The sequence below is a fragment of the Thermobia domestica genome, chromosome 6, assembly GCF_964235325.1.
Source record: "Thermobia domestica chromosome 6, izTheDome1.hap1.1, whole genome shotgun sequence".
NCBI classification, from domain to species: Eukaryota; Metazoa; Arthropoda; class Insecta; order Zygentoma; family Lepismatidae; genus Thermobia; species Thermobia domestica.
In genome coordinates this window covers 5,543,813-5,565,919 of record NC_137459.1, presented here as the reverse complement: position 1 = coordinate 5,565,919, position 22,107 = coordinate 5,543,813, and the positions used below count along the sequence as shown (strand labels likewise).

The window sequence follows — 22,107 nt, the reverse complement described above, 5'->3', positions numbered from 1 at the left end:
AAAACTTTTAATGAGGTCAATTACATTATTAAATGAACTCATTTTCTCATACCTTCCATTGCTTCAAGGGGCAAAATATACTATCCCGCGAAAAACATTCTTTTTTTTGGAGGTGGGGGTGACAGATACGTACTGCCATGTCCAAAAATAAGTGGGTCTCTCTCCCTAAGGAGGTGTACACAATACTATATATTTTGTCGAAAATAGGTCTAACGAACTACCTATGGGCATTTTGCAGATAATGTTTCAACATTCTAAGGCGAATTCAAGTACAGAAGTTGCGATTCTTTACTTTGGAGTTCATGGTGAAATGAAACATTGGAATGGAAGCTTGTCACAAAATTCAGTGGATCAATAGTCAGGTGATTCCGTGACCTTCGTGGACACTTTAACGTTGGTCGATCAAACAGTTCGCATGACTTCTTTAGGAAGGGAGTAGATTCATGCAACGTTCGATGTTTAGGTGGAAAGTAAGAGAACAAAGTTACCTAAGATCGCAAGTTGTTCTATAAAATGGAATAAAATGAAAGTAAGGTATCTAAACGAAGAGTACTTCACACAGTGCGGTCCATAAGTTCGCAGACTAGGACCATTGGAAGAAAAATAATTCTCGTATCATTTTCTTAGTGTGTTTAATTCAAGATAAGCTCCATTTGAAACAATACACTGCTGAGCACGTATTTCTAACTTTTTTATGGCCGTTGAAATATCTTGTCGGGAATCCAGTTCATCTGATCAGTCACAGGTTTTTAAATCTCCTTGATGGTATCGAATTTTTCTTCCTTTAATTGCTACTCCACCTTATGGAATAGAAAATTATCGGGCGGAGACAGGTCTGAAGAATAAGGGAAATGGTGCAAGGATACAATTTATTTTTAAACTAGAAACTGCGGAACAAATTTTGTGCTTTTTTTTTTTTTTTTTTTGAAATCGTCGGTTAAAATTCTAAAAACCACAGTTTTTGGTATATTGAATGTATCTGCTATTAACCGACACATCACTTTTCGATCCTCTGTAACCATTATGGCGACGGCGACAATGTTGTCATCGGTTCTGGTTTTTGTGGGCCGACCACTGTGACTCACTGACTGTCGCCCTCTCAAAACGGTTTGTGCTACTCAGAAATGGTTGTTCGACTGACTGTTGAACCACTACAAACTTTCTGAATCTTTTTTAGCGTGTCTGTTGCACATATATCGGCTTTACAGCAGAATATAATCGCTACACGTTGTGCGTCCTTCTTATCCATTACACACTTTGACATCGACTAACAACAGGGGTATCAATCATACGTCTTGAAATGGAATGAAATCTTTAACGTCCCACGATTATGTCGGTTAGGCTAAAGGAGACGGTGATGATGAGAAATGAATTAAATGGTGGAATGAAGAAAATGGGAAGAAACAAAAGAGAACCCCGAGTAAACCCACGCACATGGTGTTTGCCCACCACAAAGTTCACTTGGCGCGAGCTGGGATCGAACTAGGGACTCCATGCACCAGACGTGAGCGCTTTACCAAATCATACGTCTTGTTTTGTTAAGTACTGCAACTACACTCTTATTAAGTGAGTCTAGTACTACCTAGTTAAATCGCTCTTCTACAAATAGTGTTGACTCCTTAGTAGCTAAGCGGTTAGCGTACGTGCCTTTGGCGTGGGAGACCTGGGTTCGATTCCTGGCCAGAGCTCATGTGGTTCGGATTTCACGTTAATCAGTAGTTCCCGTCTCATATAGCCTCGCTGCTGAAAAGGACCTTAAACTCAAAATCAACTCAACTACAAATAGTGTTGGTAGGAAAGTAGTAAAAATATAAGCCCGGGAACATAGATCACACTGTGTAGTGTTGAAAAAATTAAAATGATTTTTTTAGTTTAACGTCCCACAGTAAAACCCTTTAAGCTAAAAGAAACATGATTAATGACAGTGAATGATTGTGAAATTAATTTGTTGTCCTCTCCCATCGGGAATGAACCCGGGACCAGATGCACCACAGGCACACGTGTTATTCACTAGACCTGCAGAGAAGGCTAAATAGTGTTGAAGAATTAGTGAATGCACATTAAGGAGAAAAACATGGAATCACAAGTTCGATCGTAGATCACACGTACTTTCTGGTAGATAAATGCGTTTGCGTAGGTTTTTTCCGGCGGATTTGTAGTTCCCAGTATTTCCTTACTGCACCAGTTTCACTTGCACATTAATCAGTATAATCATTTCCTGTGTCGTATAAGGCAGAAGCACGAGACGTTAAACCAAAAGTTGATGTGAATTGAACCAATACGTCATTGTATATTGAGATTCTATTCAACGCCAAATATTTTCGTGGAGGCTAGTTCAAGACGAAAATGTTAACGTGATTTCCAAAACCGTGTTCCAATTCGAGGTGTATTTAAATCCTTCAGTTCTGTCTTCTTCAATAAAATCTTGAAGCGATACAAGTAAAGCCCTTAATCCTCTTTAAATTCAGTGGTTGTTGAATTTGATTTGATTTTCAGTTTAGCGTCCGTTTCAGCAACAGGGCTATATGAGACATAGACCTACAGCTTAATGTAGGATGTAAACCACTGGAGCTCCCGACGGGAATCGAACCCTGGTCTCCCACACCAAGAATTCATTGGTTGTGACTAAAGAATTCTGTTCCCTCAATGTCTGGAAGATACTGGAACGATAGTTCTGTCAGTGGCAGAACACCCACAGTTTTATTCCATTAATTGTTTTATAATCATTTCCTTTCCTTAACCATTAGTACCCCTTAGCTTAAAAAGTGTATAAACATGAGACGTTAATTAAAGGTTTCACTTTCCAACCTTGTGTTAAAAATGTAGAAAATTTGTCTTCTTAACTAGCAGAACATTTTATCCATAAGAGAACAGGGCGACACAAAATTGTTTGCAAGAAAATATGAGGAAAGCCAAAAGATGGTATTTATTTTGACGAAATTAAGTTTAAATTATTTGCATCTGATCGTAGATTAATTAGCGAGAAGAAGGCTGAAAATGGAGTATGTCCTGTTTGACATTCGATGGGGGCTCATCGTAAGTGTAAGATTATATATTATTGTTAGTAAGTCTATGAAACAATATATTTATGTTAATATGCTCAGCCAATTTGAAGCTTGGTGCTGAAAATTTGGACATCTGCGAAAATCTACAGTTTTATATTTCTCTTCACCTTTTTTCAATTTATGTTGGAAATGAAACAACATCTTTTAGTTTGACGTTTCAGAATTGTTGTTGAGGCTAAGAGAAACGGATTATTAAGGCAACTGAGTGATGATGGAAGAACTGGTAGAATAGAAAATAGGAGGAAACGAGAGTACTGCGGGAAAACTCACGGACACGATGTTGTCCACCACAAACTAACTTCGCCGGGGATCGAACCACGAACCCCACGCGCCAGAGGTAAGCGCTCTACCACTGAGCCACCGTTCCTCCCACCTATTTATGTTGGGTCGGCATTTCCGATGAGTCCTCTCCATAAACCTCTGTCCTGTAGAGACCTGCACGGGCCGGGCCTGGATGGGCGGGCCGACTCTATTATTTCTTTGGGCCGGGCCGGGCGAGCCGAAACTGATTTCTCTTCAGATCGGGCCGGGCTTGGGTCGATTAATTGCAATTCTTTAATAATTATTGACATTCGTTAAACGATAATTAGAATAAAGGCAAAGGTTGAAGAAGTGTGCCCGTGAAAAATGTTACAACATGAAACTTCGAAAATTTATAGGGCCCGGGCCGGGCTGTACACGAGCCACCTCTGATTCTAGGCTAGCTTTAAAACAATGGTAAAAAGTGCAGAAAATATTTAAATTATATAATGCAGTATGTTCTATTGAAAAAATAATGGACATGTTAGGCATAATAGTTCTATTTTTAGGAGGATTCTTATAGTTCATTACAGTTTCTATTTATTTATTTATTTATTATTTGTGTAACAGTGTTGATGTTTTTTTCTCAGTTCCGTAAGTGTTTTGTATGTACTAATACATTACGAAAGTATCCTAATAGAGATTTATCTATTATATTTTTTTCCTTGAAATATTATTTTCCTTTGTATACGAGTTTCACTTCGAGTCACTACTTTGAGCAAGCGTTTATTTTACTATGATACTGGTGGATAGCCTTCGCGTACTTAACTCAGGTTTTTTTTTTTTATATATATATATACTCAGATAAGTTTATTTGATATTTGCTTTAGAATACATATAGGTTATGAGAATCCATAAGTAAGAAAATGATGTGGGAAACTACGTGAAATGTTTTTGATTGTATATAATGAAGTAAAATTACTAGTGATATAAGACTTTCAAAGTGCGTAGTGTGTCAACTGTTGCAGCTGCAGGGGGGCTGTTTCGGCAGGGGAGCAAAGGCTATGCCAGTTGTCATGTACATAACGGGAGTCTGTCATGTTTCAACCCCTTTACACCACACAACATGTGCGCAGGAAAGAAATGAGTGAACACATCACCAGACAGCATAAACAAAGAATGAAAAATCTCTGAGAACCGGAAGCTGAAATAAATAGAAAACTAAAAGCGATATCCGTAGGGCCGAAAATCAATGTTTTCAGTTTCTGGTGAAATTTCAGATGTTGGCAATCGTTAATATTAGTGACTCGTTTTTTATTTTTTTTTATTCTTTTAATTTTTTTTATTAGTGATTCATTGAGTACGGAAACACGCTAGGCTTTGTTCAAAGCTTCCGAGAGCGTACCAAGCGCTCCTTAATTATGTGAGGTCACACGGCGTGCTTTACGTATTCTGTAATGGCTTTATTTTCACCAAATGATTCTTTCAGTATTTCTTATATATTGACGTGTCGTTATTTATATAATTGACTATAATACTTACTATGCGTGACGTGTGTTCTTTCTCGTCACGACGTAATTGTTAGATTAAATATACGTAGACTTTTGTTGCCATGTCATTTATTTATTTTAAATATATGAATAATAATGTAATAGAGCTGTATTGTTAGCATGTGCACGCAGTTTGAAGCCGGAGACATGAGTTCAATTTCTGGTAGAAGCTCATGTGGTTTGGATCCGGTGTTAAGCAGTAGGTCTCACATCTTACATGGTAGAAGCATCTAAAGAAGATTATGTTCAGTTGATTGTGGTGGAAGGATATTGTGTATATTCATATTGGCGTTGTACTGTGTACAGTGTTCAAAGTGGAAAAATAAAATAATAAAATGAAATTTCTAGGTTTTACGTCCCACGGTTATGCCGGTTAGGTTAAAGGAGACGCTGATTATGAGAAATGAATGAAATGGTGGAATGAAGAAAGTGGGAGGAAACGGGAGAACCCTGAGGAAACCCACGCACACGGTGTTTGTCCACCACAAAGTTCACTTGGCGGGAGCAGGGTTTAAACCCGGGACCCAATTCACCGAAGTGGAAAAAGATTAGAGGCCGTATGTTTTATTACGATTTTGACTCGACATACCAGCTATCTAAATGTTGAAATACAGTGAGGGTATGTTGCCTAAAAGCTTGCCTTTCTATTATACGTAACGACTGAAAACCATTGGAGAGCTACTCTGTAGTTACGGCGGAAGAAACATGGAGAGCTTTTGATCCCCCCTCCCACCAACAACTTTCTGAGAAAAGCATTGTGTTTTGTGTATTATAGAGAATTATACACGAAAATGCTCAGAACCCGATTTTTTTTTATATTAACAATTTCCTCCTGGACCCCCCACTCGACTGAGGGGCATTCCAAACCTCCGAAAGATCCGCCCCCCACAGCAACATGTAAATCCGCCCATGCTCAAAACACGACGTTTATATGCATTAAGACGACAAGACACACACATACATAAGGAAACAATTGAACATGGCACATCAAAACATAAACTAGGTGAACTTCTCTGAAGACACCTCATTTTAGAAACAAAAGATAGGAAAAAAGGTAACAAAAATGTCGGTGTTGTTAGCTTATAAATTATTTCTACCGTACGTAAGAAATTAAATCGTTTTACGTGCAAAAAGCTATTCGTCAATTCCTGTGTATGAAAATGAATTTATTAAAGATATTTAGCATCTACTCTCCAGTGAGGATGTGTCTTGATCACTGAAAAACCAGAGGCGGTATTGCACACCACCGCATACTGTCGCAGTTCTTTCGAGATGTATTTATGACAGTACTTGGATTGAGATTCATTGTTATTTACTGTATTTATTATATATGTATAGTTCCAGATACAGTGTGTTGGACATTTTCCACAAAATGTAACTTTAAAAAATATATATATATGTAACAACGATAATAGCAGAATGACACATTTCAGAAACTTCAGATTATGTCACATACGATAAGCAGTAACAGTAAACAGTATATCTCACTGATATATAGCATAGCTTCATAATGTTTCGTTTCATTGTCTTCTTTTAAAAACAATAATCAATACACATTTCTTTGAGAGCAATCGTACGGAGTTTACGCGGATGTTTGTCTCACATTCCCAGACTTTCTATTACTTTGTTAATGTTAACGAAGGTGACCCGATGGAAGTTGTAAGATTGAAGCGATTGTATGAAAAGTGCTAAAAATGAAAAGAAATTGTTAATTACTGTTTTTTTTTTTTTCAATAGACTAAAAAGGATGAGGCAAATTAACAATGATTATAGAATAGATTAAATTAATGGGTTCGGGAGAAACTGAGAAAAGCGGCAGACAGGATGTTGTCCATTGCTCGAACTTTCCATACGAGAATCACCTTTTACTTTTTCAACGAACTTAAGAAGTTCGTTACTGAATTCTCTATGTCTGTGTCTGTCTGTTATTTGCGATTTTTTTTTTCAATTTTGATCCCTCCAGTCGATAGAACATCAAAAACTGTCCAAGAAAGTGATGGAATTTTTCGCGTCACTCTTACTGTTCCCGAGATATTGGCCAAAAATGGCCGATTTCCGGAGATTTAAGAAGTAACCAAATAGTAACCGGTGGCCACTGTCCAACAAGTCACTGGTTTGTCCAGTGGCCACCAGTTAATGTCGGTACCGAAATGTTTACCACCCTCTTAGGTTTTTAATTAACACAAATATCATCTATGACTTACCGTTCCCGAGATATTGGCCAATAAATAGTTCTGATTTCGGGAGATTTAAGGAGCCATATCTCGGGAACCGTTAAGTCATGCAGATACTATATTGGTGTTGGCCAATACCCGATGTTGAACATTTTGGTACCAAATAGTAACCTGTGGTCACTGGTCACCATTCCCCATATATTGTCCAAAAAGTTCGAAGTTCGGAAGATGTAAGGAGCTACATCTCGGGAATCGTAAGTCATAGAGAGACGATGTTTTGCGAATTTTTGCGAGAAACAGAAGATGCGGATAAAAATATTACTTTTACATGTAGGAACAATCACAGTTATCCTTCGCGCTTCATCTCTCTCCATTCTTTTTAAATTCGTTCTGGCAATGCTCTTGGAGCATTCCCAACTGGTTTTCTGTACTGTATTCAAATCTGAGATAGCAACAACTCCAGTAAGTTGATACAATTTGTTAGAGTATTTCACATTTGCATGGAGAAATGCCAAACGTTGAGTATCGATTTGATTTTTGAATTACATTCAGTTCGAATGGCAATTGCTGCATAACTTATTCATTGGTGTTACCCTATTTTTTTTTTTTTTTTTTTTTTTAGCTTGAGGTCGTTCACTATTTTTATTTTTTTTTCTATAGCAGGTTTACGATAATAACAAAGCCGGTGTTTACAGAACAATATAAACTTGCTGTGATAGTTAAAACGTGACTGAAGTTGATGACTGTTCGGTATCACATCAAATTGTTCTTTTTATCGATTTTTTAATGATCTTCCCTGTGCATAGAAAACAGCTACAGAACGACATAATGTTCTAGGCATAAAATTGGAGTTAGAAATAGTACATACTTCACCGATTAAGAATCTGCTTCCACTTATTCATGAAGTGATAACATTATCAGGATTTTCACAAGGACAAATGTGGTGCAAAGGAAAAAAAAATGTTTGTTGATTTCAACATTGTCAGATATAAATATTCAATGTGTATCATATAGTATAAGTAGGTGATGGTAGTAACCAATATGAGATCCTTTGGATTTATTATTGAATTAACCCTTTTAGGATTTCCACTTTATGAGGTAAAATTATCGACTTTCAGTCAAACAGCTACTGCTTCCTTACTATTTATCGTAGGATCATGGTATCCTTTCCAACGGTATCAATCGCTTGTCCGTATTATACAGCAGAAACTGTAAAATCGGGGAAAACCGGGAGTTTTTTTTTTCGACAAACAAAGATCAAAATTTTGCGCTCCTCTGGCGTGAGCCTCGGTTCACGCAGGGATCTTAAAATCTCTTGAAAAATATGTAGTTATGTACACAGTGCGTGTCCAAAATTTCATTTTGATACCTTGGAAACAATTTTGAAAATCTGAAGGTGACCCATATATATATATATACTAAAATTTTACTGCATTATTAATGTTTGGCCAAGGGTCATGGTTTAAACGCCATTTTCTTCAGTATAAAGCGCCCTTTCCAACGATAACACACACATGTTCGTATCATATACCTGACCCGGGAAATTCGGGAAGAAACGGAAGTTTTCTGAAAAAAAAATCACCCCCTCGGAATAGTTGCTCTCCTCGGATTCACGTAGGAATCTCAGAAAAGTTGAGAAATACTCAAAGGTGCACACAATCCGTATGCAAAATTTCAATCGTATCTTGAAAACTAAGGGCATGAACATTTTTTGAAATTTGCCTTAAGAAAATAAAAAGATGTCACGCCCCTCCTCCCCCGCTTGGCGCTGCCGAGTTGACCATCCGATTCCAAAACGCATCTCGAGTGTTCTTCAGCTTAAATGCCTGTTATAGAACCTAAATAAGCGGTCAAACAAGGTTACAATAAATCGTAAAAAAGGTTAATGAGTTTGCCATTCAGTTTGATTTATACAGTCACTAGCAAATGCCTGCACATAGTACTGCGGCAAATATTTTGCATCCCCCTTTTTTGTGTTTCATATTGAACTCTTTTACCTGAGCATCTCGCACAAAACTTAAGCAATTTGTATAGGCATCGTAGTTAAATATCCATCCCTATTTTCTTCCTTTCTAGATCGAATATCAAAAAATACTGGGGGTGCATGCTGGCTCAGTGGTAGGGCTCTTACCTCTGCTGCGTTGGGTCCCTGGTTCGATTCCTGGCCAAGTATAAAGATAACCAAGAAGATTCTGTCGATTTTTGCAGAGGTCTATGTTCAATTGGCCCTCACACCGTCAGTTGAATGCGAATGGAAATAAGGCGAAGATCAGTTGTTGGTGTGGGTATGTCCAACATAGTACCTGGTTGTGGCAGTTCAGTTACACCGTGAACTTTCGTAAGGACAGAATGAACATGGGACCCCCACAGAGCGTCATAAGGGCGTGTATGCTGTACGGCTTCAAACTGGGGTCAAATGCCGCTGCAGCGGAGCGGAAGATACGTCAAGCCTTTGGTGAGGGTACCGTGACTACGCGGACAGTGCAGCGGTGGTTTAACAAGTTTAAGGATGGTCACGATACACTCGAAAACGCACTACGTGCCGGAAGACCAACACATGTGCTAAATGAAGATCTTCAGGCAGCAATTGAGGCGAACGGTGGCCAGACATGTGAGGAACTGAAACTACAATTCAGTGTGAGTAGAGAAACCATTCGGCGGCACCTCCATCAACTTGAGAAGCACTACAAGTTGGGTTGATGGGTCCCACATGATTTGACTCCGGGCCAGAAGGCAACACGAGCAGACACATGTATTTCTGTGCTGTCTCGTCTGAGGAAGGAGCAATTTCTAGACAGGGTATTGACATGTGACGAGAAGTGGGTCGTATACTAAGCTCCACGGCGCCATCATCATTGGTTAGCATTCTCGTGGCATTCACATGATGTTATTGAGCATGTCTGTGGGTACAATGTTTGCTTACTATACTGTTGTGTAAATGTCATTTTGATTACTTTAATCATTTTGAAGTTCTTTCTGTGCCAGTGTATCTTTTGCATTGCTATCTTCACATAATTCTAGACCCTTCTTTCCTCTGTATCTCCTGTGTTTCTGGGTGTCGGCCCGTAAAACTTTGGATTTCTCACTTTTCTTCACTCCTCTATCGATTGAGCGTTGTTTGATTGGGCAATGCTACTATCAGTATAAGATGTGACAGTTGCATCATTACCATTTTTTATTTAATTTTTAAATAAATCTTTTAAACCCAATTTTGCGTATAATTATGAACATTAGTGCATATCATTTTCATTTTCATTTTTGTTTGTTTAAAGAGCCAAAGAACATTCTCTTTATTTTCCCTTACTATCCGAGAGGTAAGATGTTTTATTTTTTTTTCTGTATACCTGTCCGTGCGGCGAGGACAGTTGGAAGACCCTTCCATTGTCTCTCAATACCACTGCCTAAGCCACACACGTAGAAAACCACACACAGCAGAGTTCCCGGCGTGAACGCAAGAAAGAAGAACAAAACAGCTTTTAGCATCTTTTTGTGAAATGGAGAAAAATAATAAAGTCCTAACACGTTGAATAGAATCCAAGTAGAAATATAATCTCTGCGAATTTGTCAAAATCACAGCATAGACCATATGTCGCCACTCAGAACCAAGATAAAATTTTAACATAGAACTGTGAAATGGTCCAAAACCACGCACGAGACGACTAGGTGCCAAATCAACTCTCATAAAAATTTTCGATATAACATGTGAAATTTGAAGGAAGCACGTACGTTAGAGAAACGACGCCAGAACACCGTAACTAGGCGGAGACCAAGAGAATCAAAATTTAGGACACCAAAATGACTTAACGAATAAGAGAGCAGAGACGAAATCGAAGACACCGTTAGAGGCGTATCCAAAAAGTTCGGCAGGTTAAAAATTCAAAACTCCAAGTCAGTCGTAAAATAATTCTTCACCGGGAAACAGCGTACCACCGCAACACAAAAACATACCCGGAACTTACACACACACTACATTCATAGTCAAAAGTTAAGTTCACAATAACAATGTTTTCTAAACTCACCGAAGCCGAGTGTACGAAATTACAATCTTTCCTTAGCATAGTAACCTACACATTGATCTTCTTCAAAATATATTTATATATATAAACATATATATATAAACTTTGTAACGCTGCTAATATATATATATATATAGATCGCGAAACGCCTACAAACATTGTTTTTGAGTGACAGAGTTTCGTACTTATAAACATAATCACGAGCTATTACAGACAATTAGAATAACCTACATACGCACCGAAAGCACTTGAACTAGTTTTTAATCATACATAATCAGTTTTTATACACAATGCTTAAAAACAATAAACACTGTTTATCCGTGTAACACTACACTTTTAACACCGAGAGTGATGTTGGTGCAGTGTGACGTCTGAAAGTGCTTTTAGTGAGAGTGCATCCTATCAGAAATGGACCAACAGAAGCCCCACCTTGATGGATCAGGAGACGCCCAAGAGCGACGCCCCTTCCAGTTTGAGAGGAGGACGCAGCGGGAATCGAAGAGAGGAACTCCGAATCCAGGACACTTCTCACGAAAGAAGGAAGCCAGTAAACGCAGGGACATCTGTATGTGTGTGCTGAGCTTAGTGGTGAGCTTGGTGGTGAGAGCAGTGTGTACGGCGAAAGGTAGGACCCATCCAAATTATTTTTTGTTGATTCCAAAAGGGAAATTTTCGTCATTGAATAAAATGCAAGACGTTCGCGATATAAAGTCGGAACTATTTGAAAACTGTTAATGTATTTACACCGCGTGGAGAAAAGATTTTCCAACTCGAACTGTAATTGCTAAACAATTAGAACTTTTTTTTTTCTTTCTTTTTGAGCAAGGCTTATTAAAAATAGAGATACTTTTTAAAATGATACTTCTATATATATATATTCTGTGACTTTAGTGAATATGTCGTTGTTTTTATTAAGGAGATAGTAGTTTAGGTCATTTTTCTATTTGTCGCTTAGATTTTTTTTTGATAACATATAAAGAAAGTTAATTTAAAAGTAGATCGAATGACGGGTTGTAGACCTTTAACGATGAAAGAAGTATTTACTTTAACATATGGAAATTTGTATGAAGTAAAAATGCATCATCTGCGCTATGTACATGTAATATGAGAACTTTAAGATAATTTTGAACAAGACATAATAGATATTCCTAGAAAATATATTCAAGACATTGCTTTACTTGTCCAGAGATTATAGTGTTTGTAAAGTAATTTTGCATAGAAGTGAACGTACTAAATGAGTCTATTTCGATCTATATACTAGTAAAACTCTAATAAATAATATTGTAATGAGTCATCAAAAATATGTTACGTAAGAGAGCTAAAGGGTTAATTAGTAACTATGATGTATATGCGACTAGTCTCGCAATTAATCATTTTCTTGGTTGGAGATACGTAATCCATAAATAAAGCGGAACCGACATTAGTACAGTCAAGTAGAATACAGATGAAAAATACGAAGTAGGCTAAGTAAAGCCGCAATTATTACGTCAGTCTGATCCTCTAACAATCGAGCGATCAGACGTTTATGCGCATAAACTAGACGAACAAACTAGAGGAATACATGAAAATGTCCGGCCGTATACCAATCCTATTAATGATAAAGAGAAAATCACGAAAAACTCAATATATTCAGATTAAAGAAATCTCGAGAGACGTCTTGACATTTATTTATATTCATGTGTTATTTGATTTTTTATGTATGTATGCATGTATTTACTTATGATTTTACATATATATATATATATATCGATATATGTTTGTGTCTATTAATTTTCTACTTGTGTTAATATGAGTATATATATGTAGCCTTTATGCATAACGAAATGGTAATGCTACGCTCATTGATTTTATGTATTTGATAGTGTATGCTTGTTAGGTAAATGTCAAAGTGCATATTTAGTGCACTTATTCTCATTCTCAGTTATTAATTTAAATAATTAGAAATGGTTAGCAGTCAGGCAGTAGGTTTATTTAACTCCTTTGGATCATTCTATGTTTCTTTCATACTTCCCACAAATCTCAAATCAAAGTCATGACTTGTTTCTCAATTTATTTTATTTTAGTTCAAGTTACTTCAACTCGTTTCCACTTACTTCAACTAGTTTAACTCATTTTAAATCATTTCAATACTTAGTTTTCACCCGAATAAAATATAGGTTATTATATTCAAAATTCCGTCTAGCTATGTAATATCTTAATCTCGTAAATATTAAAAAGGTTATAGTCAAAACAAATCAGCTAATCAACGTAAACTATATACTTAGCATGCGATGTCAAATAATTAGGTATTTTTCAAATGCAAAATTGTAATTTAACCAGTTTGGTATGATATCTATGTAAATCAGGAAAGCTATATATATAAAATGTAAACAAGGTAAGATTGCATCTAGCACTGGTTATAAACATCAATTCCACAGATTGTTTATTATTATCAGGTTAATGATAACAATTCATTCACTACATAGTTCAATGTAATTTACTTAAATTGATTTTTTTTTGTTAAGGCCTTATGCCTTATTCTGAACATTTGTTGTCAGAAAACCCAAAATTCAATATTAACCTTCAGCTTGCTTAATTTTTTTAGAAAACATTCTTTTTGTTTGTTATTGTTTTCATTTGCTCATTAAAACTTTTATTACATTGTTAATCAAATTCGTAAGCTTTTTCTTTCATAAACAAGTTGTATCCCAAACCTCAAGCATATCATTGGTTTCCAGAGGATCTGTTAGGCAAATTAGGCAATATTAGCATTTCTCGATTATAGTGGGGATTAGACTGATTTTCAGAATTTTCAACTAAATTCTAAATTCTAGATATTCGTTTATTTTCTGGTTTTATTCTTATTACTACTATTATTGTTCAGTCCACTTGGAAAGTGAGAGTCAGTCTAGTTCGTTCACACAAACCAAACATTAGAGCAAAATTCTCTTTCAGCGTTGCAGCATGTGAATTCAGGATACGTATGCGAATAATATCAAGTTTCATTTGCTTACACGGTTTTAGAGGGATCTTATTTCCCTAAAGCCCTGGGACACCGCGGGGAGATAGGATTTCCTAACCGTGAGATCAATCCTTATCGAGTCACAAACCATTTTAGTTCGAGGAACGGAGACTTTAACGGTGGTGCAAGGGAATAAATAGGGACAGACGGAATGTGAACCCAAAACCCGCTGTCTATTTTTTTTTATTTTTATCACTACAAAACCTGGCGCTACAAGCGATCACCACCGGGATCTTTCTCTTTTCATTTTTCAAATTTTACAAATATGGCGCATCCGAACAGGAACTCGATAGTTAATTTATTTTAAACTCGACAATTTACGCTTAGACCCGATAATTAATTTTTAAACCCGATAATTAACTTTCAGATTCGATAACTTATTTTTAGATGCGATAATTAATTGTCAGACACGATAATTACTTTACAGTCTCGACGAATACACTTCAAAGAACTCGATTACCATTGAAGGGTTAAAAAAAAAAAAAAGTAACTACTTGCTAAGATTATTATCAGCTACATAATGAGCCTTGGAATCGAACTAAATTCAACGGAAGTTGAACAGTACTTCCAGGAACGATCAACGTTCTTTTCTCCTCCAATTTCATTTCTTTTTCAGCCAGAAGAATGTAAGTTACGTTTACGTTGAGCTAGCAATAGAGAATATTCAGTTTGCAGAATTCATTTGTATTGAAAATGGGTGATTGAACAAGAAAAAGAAGAAAAAGAAGAAAAATAAGGTAACCAGGTGAGGAAAATAGGAAATAGGGTAATAACTACAAGTTGCTAAAATCAAATCGAACCTGTTACCATCCATATATTTATAAAATAGTCATTTATATATATATATATATTTACATAGAAATAACTTTTCTTCTATTAGTTTATATTTAAGGTGTGCATATATTCGTTTATCATTTGATTTTTCAGTATGTATAGGATTAAGCTAGAAATGTATCAACATTAATGTAGATTAAGTATAGCATTTAGTAAAATTTAAGATAAGATGATTTAAAGTGTGAATTACTATGCTTTGGAATTATTGCAAAAGATCGTACACTCAGGCTTATTTCATGAATAAGTAAATAAATAACGTAAAACGTGTTGTGTGTGTGAACAATTATAAGCGACGAAACTAAACATTTTATTAGTATGCCTCAAGAGTACTGTTTTTAAAAAAATTAAATTAGTAATTAATAAATCTATTTTTGTGTGTGTGCAAAAATAATTTGGCACCAAAGCCGTATATTTTTAGTTGCAGATGCAGAAACTTTTTGCATAGACGCCAGAGATAAGGAGCAAAATGGCGACTGAAAAACGGACGGACGCTCCCAATAGAAGCCCTACAAAGAATAATCTGTTCGCCATGCTCCAGACAATGAGAGAAGAAATAAGAAAACTTAACAAAAAGATTGACGAGAACATTCAAGAAATGAGAAGAGAACGAGAAGAGCGAGAAAGGCTCCGAGACAAACAGAATGAGACAGATGAGATTCGAGAAGAACCACTTCAGGGGGAAAATCTGCAAGACGCTGAGGTCATTCCGGAACGAGAACAGCACAGTCAAATGGTAGAAAGGAGCGAACCGGAAGAAGTGGTACTGGAGGAACCTCCATCAGAAGAAATTGTGCAAGATACACACCAGGAGGTCAAACAGACTGACCCACCTGCAGAGATAAGTACAAGTGTTTCCAACGCTGTGAACGCTCCGAAATTCAAGATTAAACGCAAAATGCGTGGAAGAATGGTCCCTGGGAAGACAAGAATACAGCCAATACGGCATAAGGATGCAAGAATAAAAGGCTTCTACGACAAACGTCCAGGATGGCAACGCAGCCATAACTTCTGCCGGAGGAATAATCACCCGAAGCCATGGAGAAAACCGGCAGAAGACTCCAGACATACGGAAGGAAAAAGAATACTTGAGTTCGAAGACCAAGATGCATGGATAAATTACAACGGCCCGAGAAGTCCATGTGACCGGCAAGATACACACAGTCAGGCCAGAGCAGTTGAAACGCAGGAGATGAGCGATGATAACTGGGAGAACGAAGCAAATCCGCAATGTATTACCGTGCAGGATGAAGGTACCAGGGGAGGAGAACACAAGTTAGACGCACGATGTAAAGATGGCCGAGACGATACAATGATTGCCCCTATCAAAGTGGTGAGAACTCAAGAAGTGAGTAATGACAATTGGAGGTACCCAGATGATAGAGAGGAAAACGCCGAAAATGACAAGAATGGTATCGGCATTGTCACCATTCATCCGGCTATGACATTTGTTTACTAAAAGTTGACTTGCAACGGTCCAGGTTCGAGTCAAGGTCACGTGACAGCTTGCTAGAAAACAACCTCAAATACACAATGGCATGAAAACAAATAGAAGCACAGTAATAGAATGATTGCATGCAAGAAGTAAAGAAGAAGAATTGCAAGAAGATAATGCAAGAAAAGAAGAATTGAAAACTGAAATATCAGCGCGGAGAAAATTTAGCAGAAAACTGATTAAAGAAATATAAGTGAATTTTGTATATGGCACAGCGCATTTGAATGTAACTGCATCTTTTATCCAAGTGGCTAACCCTAGAAGATAAACATAAAGAATAAGAAGATGAATTATATGGACGCATAATGCCCAGAAGTAAAATTGTTTACCAGCGTATTTACTTTAACTTTATTTCAGGTACCGGATGTGAGGCAACCGAAAATTACAGAGGAAGATTGGAAAAAGATATTCGCCAATGTGCGCAACCCAGCATTGAAACCGGCCCAGGAGATATAATTTTTGTTATGCACGAAGAAGTGCCTATATACAGAGCAATCGGTAGAGAAGGATTCCCGATTTGAGCTCTCTGAAGTGGAGTTTTGCGTTTAGAGCAGAGACTCAACGCACTCCTTTCCCTTGGTGATGATACCTGCGAAAACGCGCCGAGCCAAAGAATAGTGAGCTACAAGCTGCGAGCAGATGACAATTCCACCAAGATGTTTGCAAGTTCCCACAATTGGATGTTCGCGACATGGAACTTTGCCATAATTATTTTACTCTCCTTATATTTTAAAGTTGTGTTACTGAAGAAGAATCATGGCCGAAGGATAAAAGCAGAAGTGCGAGCAGTGGCTTTGCCCTCGCACATGGAGGAATTGAAGCTCCATGCCACCCTCTGTAACCAATGCTCTCTTTCCCGATGATCCCAGACGCTGAAGATGATATAATATTATTGTTTTGTTGTTTTGTTACCTAGGGCAGCCAGCACTTTGGAAGAAAAGTAAGAAGTCGTATCCCGCGCAGATAAAATAACGAAGAGTTCCAATTATTACACCTGCGATGATGCAGACCAGAAGGAAGAAAAATTAAAGAAGAACTCCAAGAGACAATTAAGATAAAAGTCATATTATTTAAAACATGCCTCATAAGCTTGTGTCCAGCAGCTTGAACTGACCACGAACTCGATACCTGAGACCTCTCATACGGATAGCAGATCAGAGCACAAGAAGTAAAAACAATTAGGGTTTGGATTTTTATGTACTTCAAATTTTCTATGAACTTCAAAATTAGGGATAGGATTTTCATGTACTTCAGAATATTTTTGTGAACTTTGAAATTTCTGATTAGGGTTCGGATTTTTATGTAATGTTCAATTTGCACTTAGAATTCATGATGCAATGTCAATCACAAAGTTTCTCTTAGGATGGAGATCTGCTTCAACTAAGTTGCATCATCTGCTCCATCTTAGGAGGGGGATAACTGTGACAGTTGCATCATTACCATTTTTTATTTAATTTTTAAATAAATCTTTTAAACCCAATTTTGCGTATAATTATGAACATTAGTGCATATCATTTTCATTTTCATTTTTGTTTGTTTAAAGAGCCAAAGAACATTCTCTTTATTTTCCCTTACTATCCGAGAGGTAAGATGTTTTATTTTTTTTTCTGTATACCTGTCCGTGCGGCGAGGACAGTTGGAAGACCCTTCCATTGTCTCTCAATACCACTGCCTAAGCCACACACGTAGAAAACCACACACAGCAGAGTTCCCGGCGTGAACGCAAGAAAGAAGAACAAAACAGCTTTTAGCATCTTTTTGTGAAATGGAGAAAAATAATAAAGTCCTAACACGTTGAATAGAATCCAAGTAGAAATATAATCTCTGCGAATTTGTCAAAATCACAGCATAGACCATATGTCGCCACTCAGAACCAAGATAAAATTTTAACATAGAACTGTGAAATGGTCCAAAACCACGCACGAGACGACTAGGTGCCAAATCAACTCTCATAAAAATTTTCGATATAACATGTGAAATTTGAAGGAAGCACGTACGTTAGAGAAACGACGCCAGAACACCGTAACTAGGCGGAGACCAAGAGAATCAAAATTTAGGACACCAAAATGACTTAACGAATAAGAGAGCAGAGACGAAATCGAAGACACCGTTAGAGGCGTATCCAAAAAGTTCGGCAGGTTAAAAATTCAAAACTCCAAGTCAGTCGTAAAATAATTCTTCACCGGGAAACAGCGTACCACCGCAACACAAAAACATACCCGGAACTTACACACACACTACATTCATAGTCAAAAGTTAAGTTCACAATAACAATGTGCGGCTAAACTCACCGAAGCCGAGTGTACGAAATTACAATCTTTCCTTAGCATAGTAACCTACACATTGATCTTCTTCAAAATATATTTATATATATAAACATATATATATAAACTTTGTAACGCTGCTAATATATATATATATATAGATCGCGAAACGCCTACAAACATTGTTTTTGAGTGACAGAGTTTCGTACTTATAAACATAATCACGAGCTATTACAGACAATTAGAATAACCTACATACGCACCGAAAGCACTTGAACTAGTTTTTAATCATACATAATCAGTTTTTATACACAATGCTTAAAAACAATAAACACTGTTTATCCGTGTAACACTACACTTTTAACACCGAGAGTGATGTTGGTGCAGTGTGACGTCTGAAAGTGCTTTTAGTGAGAGTGCATCCTATCAGAAATGGACCAACAGAAGCCCCACCTTGATGGATCAGGAGACGCCCAAGAGCGACGCCCCTTCCAGTTTGAGAGGAGGACGCAGCGGGAATCGAAGAGAGGAACTCCGAATCCAGGACACTTCTCACGAAAGAAGGAAGCCAGTAAACGCAGGGACATCTGTATGTGTGTGCTGAGCTTAGTGGTGAGCTTGGTGGTGAGAGCAGTGTGTACGGCGAAAGGTAGGACCCATCCAAATTATTTTTTGTTGATTCCAAAAGGGAAATTTTCGTCATTGAATAAAATGCAAGACGTTCGCGATATAAAGTCGGAACTATTTGAAAACTGTTAATGTATTTACACCGCGTGGAGAAAAGATTTTCCAACTCGAACTGTAATTGCTAAACAATTAGAACTTTTTTTTTTCTTTCTTTTTGAGCAAGGCTTATTAAAAATAGAGATACTTTTTAAAATGATACTTCTATATATATATATTCTGTGACTTTAGTGAATATGTCGTTGTTTTTATTAAGGAGATAGTAGTTTAGGTCATTTCTCTATTTGTCGCTTAGATTTTTTTTTGATAACATATAAAGAAAGTTAATTTAAAAGTAGATCGAATGACGGGTTGTAGACCTTTAACGATGAAAGAAGTATTTACTTTAACATATGGAAATTTGTATGAAGTAAAAATGCATCATCTGCGCTATGTACATGTAATATGAGAACTTTAAGATAATTTTGAACAAGACATAATAGATATTCCTAGAAAATATATTCAAGACATTGCTTTACTTGTCCAGAGATTATAGTGTTTGTAAAGTAATTTTGCATAGAAGTGAACGTACTAAATGAGTCTATTTCGATCTATATACTAGTAAAACTCTAATAAATAATATTGTAATGAGTCATCAAAAATATGTTACGTAAGAGAGCTAAAGGGTTAATTAGTAACTATGATGTATATGCGACTAGTCTCGCAATTAATCATTTTCTTGGTTGGAGATACGTAATCCATAAATAAAGCGGAACCGACATTAGTACAGTCAAGTAGAATACAGATGAAAAATACGAAGTAGGCTAAGTAAAGCCGCAATTATTACGTCAGTCTGATCCTCTAACAATCGAGCGATCAGACGTTTATGCGCATAAACTAGACGAACAAACTAGAGGAATACATGAAAATGTCCGGCCGTATACCAATCCTATTAATGATAAAGAGAAAATCACGAAAAACTCAATATATTCAGATTAAAGAAATCTCGAGAGACGTCTTGACATTTATTTATATTCATGTGTTATTTGATTTTTTATGTATGTATGCATGTATTTACTTATGATTTTACATATATATATATATATCGATATATGTTTGTGTCTATTAATTTTCTACTTGTGTTAATATGAGTATATATATGTAGCCTTTATGCATAACGAAATGGTAATGCTACGCTCATTGATTTTATGTATTTGATAGTGTATGCTTGTTAGGTAAATGTCAAAGTGCATATTTAGTGCACTTATTCTCATTCTCAGTTATTAATTTAAATAATTAGAAATGGTTAGCAGTCAGGCAGTAGGTTTATTTAACTCCTTTGGATCATTCTATGTTTCTTTCATACTTCCCACAAATCTCAAATCAAAGTCATGACTTGTTTCTCAATTTATTTTATTTTAGTTCAAGTTACTTCAACTCGTTTCCACTTACTTCAACTAGTTTAACTCATTTTAAATCATTTCAATACTTAGTTTTCACCCGAATAAAATATAGGTTATTATATTCAAAATTCCGTCTAGCTATGTAATATCTTAATCTCGTAAATATTAAAAAGGTTATAGTCAAAACAAATCAGCTAATCAACGTAAACTATATACTTAGCATGCGATGTCAAATAATTAGGTATTTTTCAAATGCAAAATTGTAATTTAACCAGTTTGGTATGATATCTATGTAAATCAGGAAAGCTATATATATAAAATGTAAACAAGGTAAGATTGCATCTAGCACTGGTTATAAACATCAATTCCACAGATTGTTTATTATTATCAGGTTAATGATAACAATTCATTCACTACATAGTTCAATGTAATTTACTTAAATTGATTTTTTTTTGTTAAGGCCTTATGCCTTATTCTGAACATTTGTTGTCAGAAAACCCAAAATTCAATATTAACCTTCAGCTTGCTTAATTTTTTTAGAAAACATTCTTTTTGTTTGTTATTGTTTTCATTTGCTCATTAAAACTTTTATTACATTGTTAATCAAATTCGTAAGCTTTTTCTTTCATAAACAAGTTGTATCCCAAACCTCAAGCATATCATTGGTTTCCAGAGGATCTGTTAGGCAAATTAGGCAATATTAGCATTTCTCGATTATAGTGGGGATTAGACTGATTTTCAGAATTTTCAACTAAATTCTAAATTCTAGATATTCGTTTATTTTCTGGTTTTATTCTTATTACTACTATTATTGTTCAGTCCACTTGGAAAGTGAGAGTCAGTCTAGTTCGTTCACACAAACCAAACATTAGAGCAAAATTCTCTTTCAGCGTTGCAGCATGTGAATTCAGGATACGTATGCGAATAATATCAAGTTTCATTTGCTTACACGGTTTTAGAGGGATCTTATTTCCCTAAAGCCCTGGGACACCGCGGGGAGATAGGATTTCCTAACCGTGAGATCAATCCTTATCGAGTCACAAACCATTTTAGTTCGAGGAACGGAGACTTTAACGGTGGTGCAAGGGAATAAATAGGGACAGACGGAATGTGAACCCAAAACCCGCTGTCTATTTTTTTTTTATTTTTATCACTACAAAACCTGGCGCTACAAGCGATCACCACCGGGATCTTTCTCTTTTCATTTTTCAAATTTTACAAAGATGTTCCCTTGTCAGAATGTGAGGTGGGTTTAACGCGTTACTCTTACATACAATAGGCTTATTAAGTTGGACGAGGGACCGCGGTGGCTCAGTGGTAGAGCGTTCACCTCTGATGTTCGGAGTCCTTGGTTTGATCCCAGTTCGCCTCAAGTGAGCTTTGTGGTGGACAAACACCGCGTGTA

The 22,107-nt window shown here is 36.5% G+C and overlaps 1 protein-coding gene across 4 annotated transcripts in view; it reads left to right on the top strand.

Annotated features, from left to right (window-relative positions):
• Nucleotides 1-22,107, top strand: part of Ipk1 (Inositol phosphate kinase 1) — a 794,094-nt gene that overhangs the window by 58,964 nt on the left and 713,023 nt on the right. The gene's annotated exons all lie outside the window — the stretch shown is intronic.